The 17,662-nt window shown below is 36.6% G+C and overlaps 1 long non-coding RNA gene across 1 annotated transcript; it reads right to left on the reverse strand.

Annotated features, from left to right (window-relative positions):
* Window positions 1–3,091: 3,091 nt before the first annotated feature.
* Window positions 3,092–15,040, reverse strand: LOC146405636 (uncharacterized). Its single transcript, XR_014838281.1, has 4 exons — window positions 10,456–15,040; window positions 7,878–7,934; window positions 4,078–4,130; window positions 3,092–3,339 (listed from the first exon to the last, which is right to left on the reverse strand). It is a non-coding gene; the product is annotated as an uncharacterized LOC146405636 (long non-coding RNA).
* Window positions 15,041–17,662: the final 2,622 nt, after the last annotated feature.

Genomic DNA, 17,662 nt, shown 5'->3' on the forward strand with positions numbered 1-17,662 from the left:
AACCCACAGACCAACATCTAAAACAAAATAGGTAATAAGGTATCATGCTGAACCCCCAAATCAAGCAGATAGGAACGAAACATCAAGAGCTTCGTGACCTGTGCAGAGTTGACATTCTTGTATAAGGAGGTGGTGAGGTGCCTGACTGACCTGAGGGTGGCAAAACCCTGAATCAATGCAGTGTTGCAGGCTAAGACTTAAGGCTTCTTTCTAATAAAAATAAAATTGCTGTTTCAGAGGTAAATGTTGATATAACTGATATCACAAAAGATCAGTGAGCTATTATGCTTTGCAGATTAGGTCACAGAAATTTTGAAAATTTGAATATTGAAAAGTCATCAGGTTATAATAGTCCATTAGTTGGCAAATTTAAAAACTGGTAGGAAAATAAGATAGTTTGAATGACTCTTCATGTATGTTTGTGTGAACTTATATGAATCAATCTATCGGTATTTTTAGATAATCTTTCCTTCAAACTATTAATTTTGTACTTATTTTTTGGCACTAAAGCAAATATTCTAGAAAATTACCATATTTTAAATTTAAAATTGTTTGGAAGCAATTTTTTAATTGGCCTTTAAAAATACTATTGTTTCAGCTAAGTGTTCAAGTAACCCTTTAGCAGCAGGAATACTTGCTCTTATCTTGGGGATATCAAATTTGCTATTTTCCCCTCAAAATGCATGAGAAGACCCTCCAGTATACATTGATATGGTGCCCTGAGGATGTCTCTATTTATAAGGTGGGGTATCTCATGAACAATTCTGGTTCGAGGCAATAGTGCTCTAAGGCAGAACAGAGTGGTCTGTCCCCGGTGAGTTTCTTAGGTGGCGCCCTACAATGCAAATTGGGCTGCCCTCCAGGCACCCTATAAATTTATTATAAAAATCTAAAACACAAAATACACAAAATAACAAAAAAGTTTGCCTTACTAAAACAAAAACTGCTCCCCTGAACTAAAATGTAACTTTAAAATAGAGCAACAGTTGTCATAAGAAACAATGGAAGCTAGCTAGCTAGCACTTCAAAAAACACTCTCTTGTATATTACTTTGAAAGAAATTTTGTGGTTATTTGGGGGTTTTTTTGGGGGGCTGCACCCGCAGCCTATGGAAGTTCCCAGGCTAGGGGTCAAATTGGAGCTGTAGCGGCCAGCCTACCGTACAGCCACAGCAACACAGGATCCAAGCCATGTCTACGACCTACACTATAGCTCATGGCAACGCCAGATCCTTAACCCACTGAACAAGGCCAAGGATTGAACCCACGTCTTCATGGATGCTAATCAGTTTCCTTAACCACTGACCCACAATGGGAACTCCTAAAAGAAGTTTCTTAAAATATCTATTTAAGTTGCTGAGGTGATTATAGTGTCTTATGGGCTTTGCAACCATTACATTGTGTGTTGACAGTGAACACTAACAATTGTTACAGTTTATTGTGACCAATTCAGTATTTGTACTAATAACCTTCCTACTTTGATGTCTCCAGAAATGTATCCTAGCAAGAACTGCTGAACAAATACTTGAATAAAAATATTGAGCTACCTATTAAACTCCAGTTATTTGAGACATCACTTCTGACCATGATAGAGTAAAAGGGAAACTTCCACCTTTAACAATTAGAAAACTTGACAAAAATATAGGAAAGAATTGTTTACAGACATTAAACAATAGGTGACACAAGAGCGTGGTTCCTAAGGAAAAGGAAACTACAAGTTCTATCACCGTTTCAGCATACTACCTGAAGAGGGAAGAGAACCCAAATTGAGCCTTGTGGTCTTGCTGAGTTGAAGTGACAGAAGTTGGAATTCAGAAAGGCCAAGACAGGTAGACTTTCTCGGGCAAAGCAGCAGAGGGGAGAGAGATTTCCTGAGTTCAGTGGAGTGTTTTCCATATATCTTTGGCTGGGTACTGATCTGTATATTCAAGAGAAGATAGTACCTCTGATGTCAAATAAAGAAGCAGCACAGGAGTTCTCTTGTGGTGTAGCAGGTTAAGGATCTGGCATTGTCACTGCAGTGGCTTGGGTGGCTGTTGTGGCGCAAATTGGATCTCCGGCCCGAGAACTTGCACATGCTGGTGCAGCCAAAAAAATAAAAATAAAAATAAGCAGTAAGCTGACCAATTCTCACATCTACAGAGATGGAAATAGTCCATGTTCTTACCAGGCCGAGTGAGAAGACCTATAATACAATAAGCAAGAGAAAGAGTCTTGTGCCTTAGCCACAGGCCAAATCAGCCCTAGAATAAAGGCTATTCTGGATCAGCCAACCAAAGCTTAAAAACTCAGTCTCAAATACCAAATATGAATAACAGCAAATTAGGCACTACGGGGGGATAAAAGAGGGATTTGAAGACATGCAGTAGAAACTACCCAAAAGGAAGCACAGAGAGAAAAGGAAAGACTGGGCAAGGAAAGAATCACTGACTTCTGAAATAATATAAAGTCATCTAATTTGCATGTATTCAAAATCCAGAGGAAAGCCAAGAGAGAGGAGGGAATAAAAATATTTAAAAAAAATAATGGTTAAAAATCTCCAAAATTTGGTAAATTATAATTAGTTTTTAAATTCATAATATCTTTGAGAAAATTCCATTCTCTAGTGATTGATAAGTGTAATATTTAACTTGAGGAGACAAAAAGCCAAAAATTCACAGCTACTACTGAGAAATTCAACATCGCATCTGAACTTTTTATCAAGAGAGAGAGAGACAGAGAAAGAAAAAGAAAATAACAGCCATAGGAAGTGAATTAAGGTTGAAATGTCATGTGGTATTTTACCCTTAATTCTGAATTTCCTTGTTCTCATCTATCTAAATCAGGCCCTAATGATATTTAAATGAAGCTACTTGTAATTCCCATAATAGGCAAACAGAAGGGAGGTTAAAATAATTCTATTATTTCACAATGATGAAACAGATTGAATATTTCAATTATTCTACTTATTATAGTACACATAGAACAATGCTCTGTAATCTGCTTGGATATATATAGGCTCTTTACCCACACCACAGTGGGACTAACGCCGTCAATTTGGTTGAGCCTCACTGGCTGATTCAGTGTTGGAATAAAGTACTTCACAGATTAGCTTAGTCTGCAGCACTTAAAGGTCAGGATTTATTGTAATGTAAATCACAAAGCAATTTTATCTTGACAGAGATTACATACTGTTACAATATTTCTCGCTGAATCTAGTGATGCGTTTGCTTTTTCTTTGCAACTGCTGTGCAAATTGGACCGTAGCCCAGAAAAGAAAAGGAGATGGCAGGCTGCTTTGGCTTTTTAGAAACAACTTAATTCTCTTCATTTTTCAAAGTTCCACAAGGAAAAAAAAAATCTGAAAATACACATAAAACCATACATAAATACTTGTAAACCTTTACCAATCCTGAGCTGGAGGCTACACAGATATCTGTGAATGACCATCTCTCAAATATTTTGACGTGTTTTAGGAAAGAGTATAATTGCTAATGGCTGACCTCTTATCATTCAAACTAAAGTGTCTTGATACATTATCTGAATTGTCTCCCTCCGAAGCAAACAAACAAAAGCAGTAAGAAGCATTCATGCTTTGTATTGTCAGAAGTCCCAAACCCAAAAACTGAGTGCAAAGTAAGGTGAGTATTAGCAAGTCCACTGCTGTCAGCATCTTGGAGACAAATTCAGAAGCAGAATAGCAACATCTTCCCATTTTTTCTCTTTCTTAAGAGAATGCACTTAAAAATACAAGGGATTATGGCTAGATATCAGAAAGACCTTTTTGTTACCAGAGAATCTAATGAACTACTCAAAGAGTTTGAAGAGTATTTATTCCTGCAATTCTCAAGACAAGACCAACTAAATCCTAAATCATCTCTTTCTTAAATCATGTCTCTCAAAGAATAAACAAGAGTAAAATGTCCCCACAAAGTTTAAGCCAGTGTATGTAATAAATGTTGCCAAAATTTATCAATTCTTCATACATAGTTTACATTAATAATGTTCAAAAATAGTGGCAAGGCCCAGGACTGACTTACCTGGAAATGTAACCAAGGCTAATCTTCAGCTGCAAATACTTCATTTCTGTTCCACTCACCTGAGCCACAATGGAGTGTCTGTCTAATCTCCAACTCTTGCAAAGCACTTTTCCTGGAATGAAAGGTGATGTATTACAATACTGTTTCTTCAAATACTGAGTAGTTTATTCTTTCCTTCTACTGGCTGTATACTGTCAATCAGGGCCTTCCCCTTATCAATCATTCTATGATTCAACTGTAATATTCTTTACTTAATTGTTTTCTTTAAATAAATTCAAAATTTGGTCTAAATAAGTTTCTTTTAAAATAAAATATTTTACCTTCAAAAGTATAAGTGTGACACAATAGTTTAAAAAATTTAATGTTGGCTACATAACTCTTGAAATGGTCTCAGGTGCTACCTATTGTTCATGTAGCACACTTTGAGAAATACAAGATATACAAGGAGTTGTGAAAATAAAAATAAGTGGTACAGGTTCAACTTATATGTGGGAAATAAATTATAATCTTATTCATAAAATGAGTGCACCTCTATCCACAATAGTATATAAAATTAAGCGTAGGCACAGTCCCCCTGAAAGTTCCCTAGAGATTGATCGGACATCCTGGTTTGCTTGGGACAGTACCAGTTTCTGCCTGTTGTTGTCCAGGAGCTCCCTCTTTCACTCTCAAAAATGTCCTGGAGTTCACATCGTGGCTCAGAGTTAACGAACCCCATTAGTAACCATGCAGACACATGTTCAATCCCTGGCCTCACTCAGTGGGTTAAGGATCCAGCATTGCCATGAGCTGTGGTATAGGTCACAGAGGCAGCTCAGATTCCACATGTTTATGGCTGTGGCATATGCTGGCAGCAACAGCTCCGGTTCAACCCCTACCCTGGGAATTTCCAGATGCCATGGGTGCAGCGCTAAAAAGACAGGGAAAAAAAAAAGTCCTGGTTTAAATAATACCCAAAGAAGTGGAACAAACCACCCCCAGCAAACTGGATAGTCAAATTGTTCTGACTAACCTTATTCTTATCTGCTGGAGAGCAGTTCAGTTCTTCCATACACATTGTCTTATTTAATCTTCACAACAAACCGTAAATTAGGTAGTATGGATAAATTATAAATGGGGGGAAAGGCTCAAGGAGGTTAAACACCCCAGGGTTCATACAGCTATTCTAGAACACAGCTAGAAGTCACATCCAGTCTCTGTTCCATATCAAGAGATCTTTTCTAGGAAATTGCAAAGTGTGGGGGTTTAGGAAAGAACGGTGGAATTTGGAAGGCAGAAGTACTCTGAAAAAGAGCCCATTCCCTTTCACAGTGGATTTGGAGAGTTTAGAGCAAGAAACGGCAGGGCATATCTGCAATGTTGCCACATTCCCATGTCATAAGAACTCATTTTCCATTAAAACTGTAAGTACTGGTTAGATTGCCAGGATTATGATCAACAGGCCTTGTGAGTTATATGGATTTTTTGTTCTATTCTGAAAATCTAAACAGGGCTCTTAATCACAGTTAAATTTTATAACTCAGTCTTCTTCTTTGATGCTGAAGAGAAAAGAATTAGACGGAGAAAAAGGGGGTACCCCTGTGTGGAGATATGGAGAAAAGGAGAGGACGTATAACAAAATAGTCAGCCTGCCTTTCCCCAAGACCTTCCTTTCCTCCTGTGCCTCTATGTGCTGCCAAGCACATCTCCCCTCCCAGCTCACGTGGGGGAGGGCCAAAAGCTTTACATTACACCACTGGTTTACACCCTGAGAAACGTCGTGTGAGCTGCAAAATACACTTTGAAGCAACTTTCTAAAAGGCACATCTATATTTACCAATGTGTTCCACATGATTAAACTGTGAAATTTGCCTCCAGTTTGGCAATACCTTAGAGAGATGTTGTGAGGTTTAGAAAGAAAATGCCTGTGAAGTGCCTTAAGTTCCATGGAAGGAAAGTACTATATACATCCAAGGTGCTGATACATGCCTTGATGCTATATTGGTACAACAGCAAATAAAATAACGTAAGTTATGATGTCACAATGTTGTCACGCAACATCATCCACAGTGAGAGCAAGAAAAATCTGTTTTTCAAATGCCTCTTCTCCCCCTCCTCTTCAGCATGTTAAAGCATATGGTATCCAAAAGTAGTTCACAGTGAACTTCATTTCTGCCACTGCTGTAAATGAAGTTTCTTCTCAGGCAGATGTCAGTGCTAAAAGTTTGGTGTTCATAAATACCAAATTTACATAAAATCTATATAGCTTTTTTCAAAAGTCTTCCATGGTTGATGTAGGCTGATTGAATAGAACACACAGTTCACTTATTTATTCCTGAAGCCCTAATGCATTTCCAGATTCACTAATTTGAAAAACAATAATTATGACTGAACCACAAGTGATATTCCCTGAGACCTCTCTGTAAATGTCATATGTCAAAAAAAGAGAAAAAAACTAGAAAGGTAACACATATTCTTGAACTGTTAATTTAGACTTAAGGTTCCAAACTATGAATCATCACTTATACAAAAAGCATTTGTAGATGGAATAAGAAATAAATTCTGTATGTACTTTACTCCCTGAAAACACCACCAAAATAACCCATTAATAAAGCAAACCTGAATTCATTGCTTACCACTGTATAAGATGCCAACTATGTCTTGATAAGAATCATGATAGTGTTTCAGAAGAGGAAGGGCAAAGACAGGATATAAAGAGGACTTGAGGATTCTGGTTTAAGATGGATCTTTTGGTGTGAGAAGAAGGGCTTTGATACGATTACCCAAATTTGTGATCTCATAGTACAGGACAGGTAGATGGAAGGGAAAATTATGGGGAAAAAAAAGGGTGTCAAAGCATATTTTGAAGAGTAAATAGCTGTTCAATTCTGCTTTGAGTTGTCTAATATTGGTTTTAGTGAATTTCTAGGAATTTTCTGAAATAAACAATAGTTATTGGCAAATTTATCCCTCTGGGCAAGAATTTTCTGAAATAGTTAAGGCAAGTCATGTCAATGCAGACCATAAGCTGTTATGGGTAGAGATAGAAATTGTTGCACTTCTCAAAACATATAATTACTACTGTTATTCAGCTGGAAAAGCCCAGCATATCAACAGCAGCTCCTGTTCTGAGAAAAGGACTCACTTTAAATCACCAGAACAGACAATGGTCTCCTCTCAGATACCACTTCCCTTAAAACCTGTCATTGCTGACCAAATTCAGCTGGTCCATTCTTTCCTAGAGAAGTTACTACTTTAAAATCAGTCCGTTCTTGGCCCAGGGATCATTCCTTTTCTTTTATGTGACATAACATATCTTTATATATGCAACATAGTTTAATACTTTGAGGACAAACCTCAAATTTTTTGGAAATACTTCATTGTCATTTCCACAATAAAAATCCTGATCATATCTCTACTCTGTTTAAAACTTTTGAGCAAGTCTGTCCTGTCCTCTGGATGAAGTCTAAACTTCTCAACATGCTTCTTGAACTGTATTTCCCTCTGTTCCTCTCTCACTTCACCACATTTATTATGACTGCACACATGAATTCTACATACCAACCACAGTTACTTGCAATTCCAGGATACATTTGGCTCTCTCTTCCCTCACTGAAAGTTCTCTCCTGCACAGAGCTGTGGCTTTCTGGAAAGCTCACCAAAACTCTTTCCCTCCTCTTTCCACTGGTTAATTTCTACTCATGTTAAATATTCACTCAGCTAAGAAATTACTTTATCCAGGAAGCTTCTTGCAAATATAAAGGAAATGCTCCACTATAGTGCTCCCTAAATACTTTGTACTTACTTTTATCATCCCTCTGGATCCCCAATAATAAGGTTTTTATTACATTGTACTGTAATGGTCCATTTATTTACTTACCCCATCCTCCCTGTCAGTAGACAACTTGAGGGCAAGTACTGTGTCTTACCACATTTTCTGAAAAATAGAAGTCACTCAGGATGTTTTTTGAATAAGTAGTGAGAGAATGGATAGTTAAAACTTTATGATTATAACCAAAAAATTATAAACCTCGGCAGAATCTCAAAAAAAAATCACCTGAGAGATCCTAAAAAGTAAAAAGGGATTCTCAAAGTGTTAGTTCCAAATCAACAGAAAAGGTAAGAGAATTAAAATTTGTACAAGCCAGATTAATAAAAATTTTAAAACATGGGAATGCATTCTTGTTAGTGAGGCTGTGGGGAGGCAGGCACTTTTATATCTTATTGTTACACTCTTTTGAAGGTGAATTTGACAATACTAACAAAATGACATATGCATGTGCCTTTTGGTCCAACAACTACACTTCTAGGAATTTAACCTGAAGATTCACTTACAACAATAGAAAAATGCATATGCATAAAGTTGTTCATTGCAGTATTATTTATAATTGCAAAATATTAGAAATAACCTAAATGCTCATAAAAAGAATAATGATGAATAAATCATGCTACACCCACAACAGAAGAATTATGCAACTATAGAAAAAAAGAATAAGAAAGATCTCTATGAACTGATGTGGAGTGATTCCTAGGATATTTATTTAAGAGAAAATAGCAAAATGCAAAAGACTATCTACGGTATTCTGCAATTTGTGTTAAAAAAAGAAAAGGGAAATATAAGAAGATATACACATAACTGATAAACAAAAAAACTAATAAAATTGGCTACCAACAAAGATGAGAACAGAATAAATGGAAGGAAGAATAAGAACAGGAGAGAATGAACTCAGCAAAAGCGATCCCTACTAGTATCCATGAGGATGTGGGTTCGATTCCTGGCTCCACTCAGTGGGTTAAGGATCCAGCATTGCTGTGAGCTGTGGTTTGGGTTGCAGACACAGCTTGGATCTGGCATGGCTGGGGCTGTGGTGCAGGCCAGCAGCTGCAGCTCCAATTCAACCTTTAGCCTGGGAACTTCCATATGCCGCGGGTGGGGCCTTAAAAAGACAAAAAAAAAAAAAAAAAAGAAAAAGAAAGAAAGAAAGAAAGAAAGAACTGGAGAGAACGGATAAGAGGAAATATCTCTTAATATATCTTCTTGTATAATTCTGATTTTTAGAACAAAGACATTGTCTCACATGTAAAAAATATAAATAAATGATTAAAAGCAAACAGGATTTGGGAGTTCCTACTGTGGTGCAGAGAGTTAAGAATCTGGCATTGCCACAGCTGTGGTGTAGATTGCAACTGCAGCTTGACTTTGATCCCTGGCCCAGGAACTTCCATATGTCATGGGCACAGTTGAAAAAGAAAAAAAAAAATATATATCAACTAGGATTTGTAGAAAGCCCCAAATGGAATATAAACAGTAACAGATGAACTAACTGTATTATAAAAAGAATAACATGACCCTACTTAAGAGAAAAAAGAAGAAAAGGACTAACATAAGTAACTTTGTAAAAAAAAAAATTTTTTTTTTTTTTTTTGCTTTTTAGGGCTGCACCTACAGCATAGGAAGTTCCCAGACTAGGGAGCTGCAGCTGCCAGCCTATGCCACAGCCACAGCCACAGCAACACAGGATCTGAAACTCATCTGCAACCTACATCACAGCTCACAGCAATGTCGTATACTTTACCCACTGAGCTAGGTCCAGAACCGAACCCACATCCTCATGGATGCTAGTCAGGTTCATAACCCACTGAGCCATTACACGAACTCCCCCCCAAAATTTTTTAATATGTCTTTTAAGTCTAAAGACAAAAAACTTCATAACTACTATACCCTAAGTAATAAACTATTCTAAAACTATACACCTACTAGGATTGAGCAAGTAAATACATTATGAATAATAAAATTCAGGTATCTCTTCCTCTGTTGGATAAAGGACTTACAAATAATGAAGGGGAAGGCTAAAATGAATCCTATGCTATTGGATTGAAATTAGACAGCATGAAACTGTAGTTTCTTTTTTCATTCATTCTTTTTTTTTTTTTTTTTGGCCCCACAAGGGATTGAACCTGAGCCACAGCAGTGACTACCAAGTCCTTAACCATTATGGCACCAGGGAACTCCTCATGTAATTTTTGAAGGGTATTTAGAATCAAAGCATAAGTAATTATTTTATATTGTGTGCTCTAATACCACAAGTGAGAAAAAAATTCCACCTCTTGAGAATTTCAATCCATCTTCTCTTCACCTATTATTGTCATTAAAAAATAAAGATTAAATACTGCATACTTCAGTGCTATTCTCAAGAATAATTTCCAACACTAGGAAGAAAAGTCCACTTTTATTTCTCATGACCTTATAATAGAGGTTGATAGATAATTATAGATAGTATTTTTCTGACCTCCCTGGGTTGCCCTGGAAATAGAAAAGAGGAAAATGTAATTCTAGTTGCCAGTATCACTTCAGATGAATGCTTTCATTTCATATGAAAATTGACCATTCCTCAGAGAGTTGAATTAGCACATATTCATGCTAATCGTGAGTGTTCTGACAATTACTCAGGTACTACCTGGAGCAGCTCTTCTAAAGTTTTCAATACTATTTAAATCTTCTATTTTTGTTTACTTTTCCACTTGTTTCTGATGTCTCTCCACTGGTGAATCCAAGATACTTGAGAGCACAGATCATATCTCATAATTCTCTTCTTTACATCTCCTATGGCATGTAGCACAGCACTTGCTTAACAAAAAAAGACAGGGTTTGAGTAAGAGGGTGCTCATTACCTTGCAATTTTGATACATGCTCCCCTTTACAAAGTAAGATAATCAATATTACATACTATGAATAGAAAGGACAACCAATTAATCAGAAAAAAATACCTTTAATCATCTTCAAACTGCCTATTAGAAAAATGTAAATACAAATGTGAATTTGAAAATGATAAATATCTTTAGTCAAGTTAAATTAATTTAAGCACTTCTTTAAGTGGCCAAAAGTTCTTTCAGAAAAAGGTAAAGGAGAATTTCCATTGTGGCACAACAGATTAAGTATCCCGCGATGTCACTGCAGCAGTCTGGGTCACTGCTGGGGCATGGGTTCAATCCCTGGCCCTGGAACTTCCTCATGCCTCAGGTGCACCCCCAACTCAAAAAAAAAGAAAGAAAGAAAGTGAAAAAAGAAAAAGGTAAAGGAAATAGAAATGTAAGCATCTACTTATTTCATCCTTATAATAACCTTATAATACAGGAATTATTATCCCTATTTAACAGATGAGGAAATTGAAGCTTAGAGAACTTATTAAATTTGCTTACATTCATTCATCTAGTAATTGGCAGAACTAGAATTCACAGTTCAGTTTGATTTCAAAACAAATAATGTTTCTACCATACCACAAAAGGAAACAATTCTAGTAAAGTCCAAAAAGATAATATCAAAATAGTCAAATGAAGTTTTAATTATATTAAAACTAAAAACAGCATGAGAGGCAAAATCAATCTCAAAAAGATAAAACCAACTCAAACAGCACTGGACTATAACTAAGGAGACCTGGGTTCTAGACTTTCTCCTACTATACCTTTTTACTCTTCTAATATTAGCTGATCAAAACCAGTCATTAAATATCCATGGCTTCATGCACTGGCAAAAAGGCACAAATAAAATCCTTAAAATCAATCAACAAACTATATTATAATACATCTTCAATTAGTCAGAACAATTAGGAGATTTTCTCCTGTTTTGTTTTGGCCCTGCCTACATCATGTTTAAGTTCCCGGGCCAGGGATCAAACCTGTGCCAGAGCAGTGATCTGAGCTGCTACAGTGACAACACTGGATCCCTAACCTGCTGCACCACAAGGGAACTCCCAAGGAGACTATTAATTTTACTATAATCCTTGGTTAACTAATCATGAATGAAAAAATACTTTTTGCAGACTTAAGGTTGCTACTGAAAATCTTTCCAACTGTTTTACTAAACAGAGCAAATTTTATTGTATAGAAGAAGCACTAGAGAATTTGTTACAATGCAGATTCCCAGGTTACATTCTGGGATTAGACTCTAATTCCCAAATTATGGTCTAATTTGTTATGTGTGTCTGGAGTGATTCTTATTCACATCTTAAGATGAAACTAAGAAGCATTATGTAAAGGATAAAAAAATAATAAAACCTCTTTTGATGGCAAGACTTGACAGCACCTCAGCCATCATCCTGACCACTAATCATTTTTCCAAACCTGTGAAATTAGATGGTGAAGGCACAAAATCCTGGAAAAGAATCTAAGAGCCACTAGCCCTGGCTTTTACCTTTGTCCTCTAAGGAAACTACATTCAAAAACTTTAAATTTAGGTTAATTGTCTTCTAGTAAACTGAGATTTTGAAATTTTTATTTGATTTATGTGATGTGGAATACAAAGTGATATTTGGGATTATTTAAAACAATGTTCATGATACATCATACCTCAGGAATTATTAATATGCCAGTGTCATACCAATGGTGTGCATCAGACCTACTACTTCACACCTACCTATTTGAGTAGATCACAGGCTCAGTGTATTCATAGTTAGAACACAAAATGCATGGTCAATAGCCATGGGTTATTAATGGATATTATAGGAATTATCCTATAAGCAGCAGGACTTAAAATTTATGTTAAACAGGGAGTTCCCCTTGAGGCACAATGGAAACAAATCCGATTAGGAACCACGAGGTTATGGGTTCGATCCCTGGCCTCGCTCAGTAGGTTAAGGATCCAGCGTTGCCATGAGCTGTGGTGTAGGTCGCAGTCACGGCGGCTGGGATCTGGTGTTGCTGTGGCTGTGGTGTAGGCCAGCAGCAACAGCTCTGATTCGACCCCTAGCCTGAGAACCTCCATGTACCACAGGTGCGGCCCTAAAAAGACAAGACAAAAGCAAAAACAAAAACATTCATCTTAAATAGCTGGCACCAGAATTCTTCTTAAAGAGAGAAAGAACTATATTTGTTTAGGAAAACATCCTGATAAGCCATCTGGACGGAAAATTATAGGTCAGAAGAAAACAGAAGAACAAAGGGAGGATTAAATTGCTCTGGATGAAAAATGTAAGAAATTTGGGAAAGAAAGTATTTCTATAGAGTGGAGGAAGAATGGAGAGGGATAATGGTAAGCAGTATGGCAGGAGGCTAGAGTACAACCTGCACGAAATAGGTAAAGCTTTTCATTGTCTTTAAGCATAGCAATATTTAATACAATTTAAAATTATCTGTTTGGCTAAGAGATAAACTTGATCTAAATCTCCAAACATTCATTTAAGTTTGCTACATTCTGTGTTTACCTTATACTTTTCATTTTAATCCCTCCTGAATTATTCTATTTTTATGTATACATACATGTTTTCATAAAAATTAAATAACAATATTTGGGCACAAAGCTCTTTAACATTTATCATTTAATTTAATATTCACACCAATTCTATAAAGTATGTTATATTATCAAATCTATTTTACATATGAGAAAACTGAGTTCTAGAGAGGTTAAATAACTTACTCAAGATCACAAAGCTACCAAGTGATGGAACTGGGATTCAAACCATTACAAGATCAAACTTATATTCAGAGCTATATAGTTACATATATACATACACACGTACATACACAAAATAGACACATCCTAATATCTACATTTAAGCAAAGTATATTTTTATAAAATAGGAATATTTAATATGAGTAATATTCAAAGTATCAGCAATAATGTTATATTACTATTCTTTTCAAAATATTTTAAAACCACAAATAGTTATAATAATGAATTCTACGTATTTAACTCTGGCTATTCAGTATTTCTGCTTTATTCTTTTATCATCATATCATCTTGGAAGAGTTAATAATCACTAATTAATTGCTATGTTTAATAATCAATAACTAACAAGTGGTCAAATACTAATTATAGAGTATATTCTCACATGGGTTCTAAAAATACAATCACAGATTTTTTGACACTCCTCCCTCTAAAAGGTGGATTCTAATTCACTTTCCATTAAGTGTAAGCTGGACTCAGTGACTCACTTTTAATGAATAACATGTGGTAAAAGTGATGGTATATAACTAGGTCATAAAAGTCTGGAGCAACGAAGACACTGCTCTCTATTTTGGATCACTTGCTAGTGGGGGGAAGCCTGCCACCACGACATAAGGACACTCAAGCAGTCCAATGAAGAGATACAGATAACAAGAAATGGAGTTCTCCTGCCAACAGCCAGTGAGGAATTGAGGCTTCCTGCCAACAGTCAGGTAAGCGAGCCACATAGGAAGTGGATCCTCCAGCCCCAGGCTGGCCTTCAGATGACTGCGGCCTTGGCTGATGTCTTGAATGAAACCCTCTGAGAGATCCAAAGCCAGAACCACCCATCTAAAGTACTCCCAGAAGATCTGGGCCCACAGAAATTGTGCAAGATAATAAAAAATTGTGTTAAGACAATAAGCTTTGGACCAATTTGTTATAGCAGCAATACATTCCGTGTTAGTGATTCCCAAAGTATGTTCCCATCTCCCAGGTACTTGTTAGAAATGCAAATTCTCAGGCTCTACCCAAGACTTACTGGATTAGGTACTCTAGAGTTGCAGGGCAGCAATTTGTGTTTTATCAAGCCCTCTAGGTGATTCCAATGTACACTAAAGTTTGGGAACCAGTAAGCTAAGTCTTCAATAATTTGGCTAACAGTTAACAAACCTCAAGCCTCCTTAATACCATCCCTCACTTTTCACCTCCAGGAAAACTTGGAATGATTCCTGGAATATAGTATAATATTTCAGCATTAGATTACAGACAAGCGTCATTCTCATGACAAAATGTCAACTGTGAAAGGACAGAGGCCCTCCTTATTCCCACATTGTGCTTGGCACATAGTCAATGTTACGTAAATATTAGCTGGATAAATACATGAATGACTAAATACACAACCAATGTTTAATGAAGATTAAAATGAAGTCTTATTTTGTTTTCCTTTTCCATTTATCATCACTGGAACTTGAACTCTTCTAAAGTGACTTCGGCCAAGATCATCTGTTTGTTATGGTATCCATGGAGATGAGATGCTCCTAGTATATAAATTAGAGATTAAAATGACTAAGCCTGAGTTCACAACAGATACTCTGGTGACTTGTGGAATTGTCAAATACAAAATGAAGTCCATCAATGATAAATAATGTACAATATGTCCCCTAGGTCTTTATTATGGGTTGTTTGAACACCAAAAGTAGAGTTTGAGGAACCTGGCAAATATTAACATTTGCATGCTATTTGCTCTTATCATTTCTTTTAAAAATACACATTCTTAGACTATAACTCCAACTGACTGTGAAAGCTAACAGGTAGTGATATGAGATCCTCAAAATCAGCCAACTTGCTGAGTTTATAACACTAATTCTACAGCTTTTTTTTTTTTTTTTTTTTTTTTTGTCTTTTTGCCTTTTCTAGGGCCACTTCCCACAGCATATGGAGGTTCCCAGGCTAGGGGTTGAATCGGAGCTGTAGCTGCTTGCCTACGCCAGAGCCACAGCAACACAGAATTCGAGCCACATCTGTAACCCACACCACAGCTCACGGCAACGCCAAATCCCCAACCCACTGAGCAAGGCCAGGGATTGAACCCAAAACCTCATGGTTCCTAGTTGGATTCGTTAACCACTGCACCACGACGGGAACTCCCTAATTCTATAGCATTGTTAACTAATTAAAAAATCTGTATTGAAATAATTTGGGGTTATAAGGTTAAACAACTTTCTTTTCTAGAGGGCATATTCAGAGCCTTTGACATACTAATATAAAAATATGAAATCTTTTAGAGGAAGAACTTGTAAAGCTTACACTTTAGTAAATACCAGTGTATTGTAAACTTTTTAATTTTGAATTTGTCGTTTTGAATTTTAAGTAAATTGTTTGATTTATAAAATATATCTCTTCTAGCGATATTAAAATCATTAAATCATTGTTTCATATAATTTCTATAAATTTACCTCCATATACATTCCCTTTTCCATGTTATTATTCATGCATTACTATTATTATATACAAGTTAATTCTTTTTATAATAAAGTACTACTTATTAAAGTGATATGACCAAAATCTGATCAATATTTCTCCCCTACTGTTATTAATTTAAATAAAAACCATATAGAAATATTTTTAACAACTATAACAGCTCAAGGGAGTGATTTTTATAAACTGACTGTAATAGTCAAATCCTTTGAGAATATACTAATAATGTACATAAGTATACTGACAATACTCTAGGGCAATGATTTCCAACTATTCTATGTTCCATATGCTCTCTGCAGCATACACGTTCTAGGCTGTCAACCTCCTTCTATGAGAACAAATATTCCACCCCATTCAGAGATGGGCCCTGGTAGCCAAGTGTTACTCCCTAGTGTTGTAAACCAGAAGTAATCGGGCCAGATTCAGATACAAAATCTTGTCCATTCAAATTTTCTTTCCAGGAAGTTGTCCTTAAGAATAAGAAACTCTAGTTTGTCTCTGCTAGTGTTAAAAACAGCCCACGGACTGCCTGTCATGGCTCAGGGGTAACTAACCCGATTAGTATCTATGAGGACACAGAGTCCATCCCTTGCCTTGTTCAGTGGGTTAAGGATCTGGTGTTGCTGTGAGCTGTGGTGTAGGTCACAGCTGGGGCTCAGATCCTGTGTTGCTGTGGCTGTGGTACAGGCTGGCAGCTACAATTCTGATTTCCCTATCCTGGGAACTTCCATATGCTGTGGGTGTGGCCCTAAACACACAAAAAAATTAAAATTAAAATTAAAAAATTGAATCCATATAAATTTGAGGATTTGGGGGTAACTATTTATACAGAAAAGAAAAATCAATCTACAAAGAAAACCAATAAAACATACGCACAAAGGAAAGTGTGTATGACATTAGAAATGTGCTTCATGGAGTTCCCATCATGGCACAGTGGTTAATGAATCCGACTAGGAACCATGAGGTTGTGGGTTCAGTCCCTGCCCTTGCTCAGTGGGTTAATGATCCGGCGTTGCCCTGAGCTGTGGTGTAGGTTGCAGACACGGCTCAGATCCCACATTGCTGTGGCTCTGGCGTAGGCGGGAGGCTACAGCTCCGATTCCACCCCTAGCCTGGGAACCTCCATATGCTACGGGAGCAGCCCTAGAAATGGCAAAAAAGACAAAAAAAAAAAAAAAAAAAAGACAAAAAAAAGAAATGTGCTTCATAATTATTCATTTTGCAAAAGTATGGCATTTCTTTATAATGGATGCTTTACAGACTTAACAAAGAAAAGTCCCTGCAGTTTGTCACAACTTACCTGAAATATATACAAAAGGATGGTTATGAAATAGTGGATAAATTGTCAGTCACAGAATCACACTCAGAAACTTCTAGTTTAAGCTCCATTTTTAAAAAGAAGACAAACTAATAAAAACACTAAGCATTCTCCATTCTCCAAGGTCAAGCTTTCAAAGATTTTTAACCCACATGTAAAGCAGTAGCTCTCCCACCCTCCCACTTTTTTTAAATAAATGGCACAGGCTGCTCTCTGTTCCTCTCTCAGCATATTTGTTTCTAGGTAATAGGCCCTTGTAAGGAAAAACTTGTGTGTTTTGCCTTTGATCTCACACTAATACCACACTCTCAACACTTCTGACACCATATTTGTGGTTATTTTTCTCACACCAAGCAATTTTCTGTGACACCGGGTGGGTGTCCTACAATTCAATTTAATTATGACACTAACCAGAGTAAGTGAAGACCTCACAGGTTAAGGACTC

Source organism: Sus scrofa, chromosome 2 (genome assembly GCF_054392235.1).
Source record: "Sus scrofa isolate SSC_HxYL_T2T_F1_AM1 chromosome 2, Sscrofa_HxYL_maternal_Yorkshire_Landrace_v2.0, whole genome shotgun sequence".
Classification (NCBI taxonomy): Eukaryota; Metazoa; Chordata; class Mammalia; order Artiodactyla; family Suidae; genus Sus; species Sus scrofa.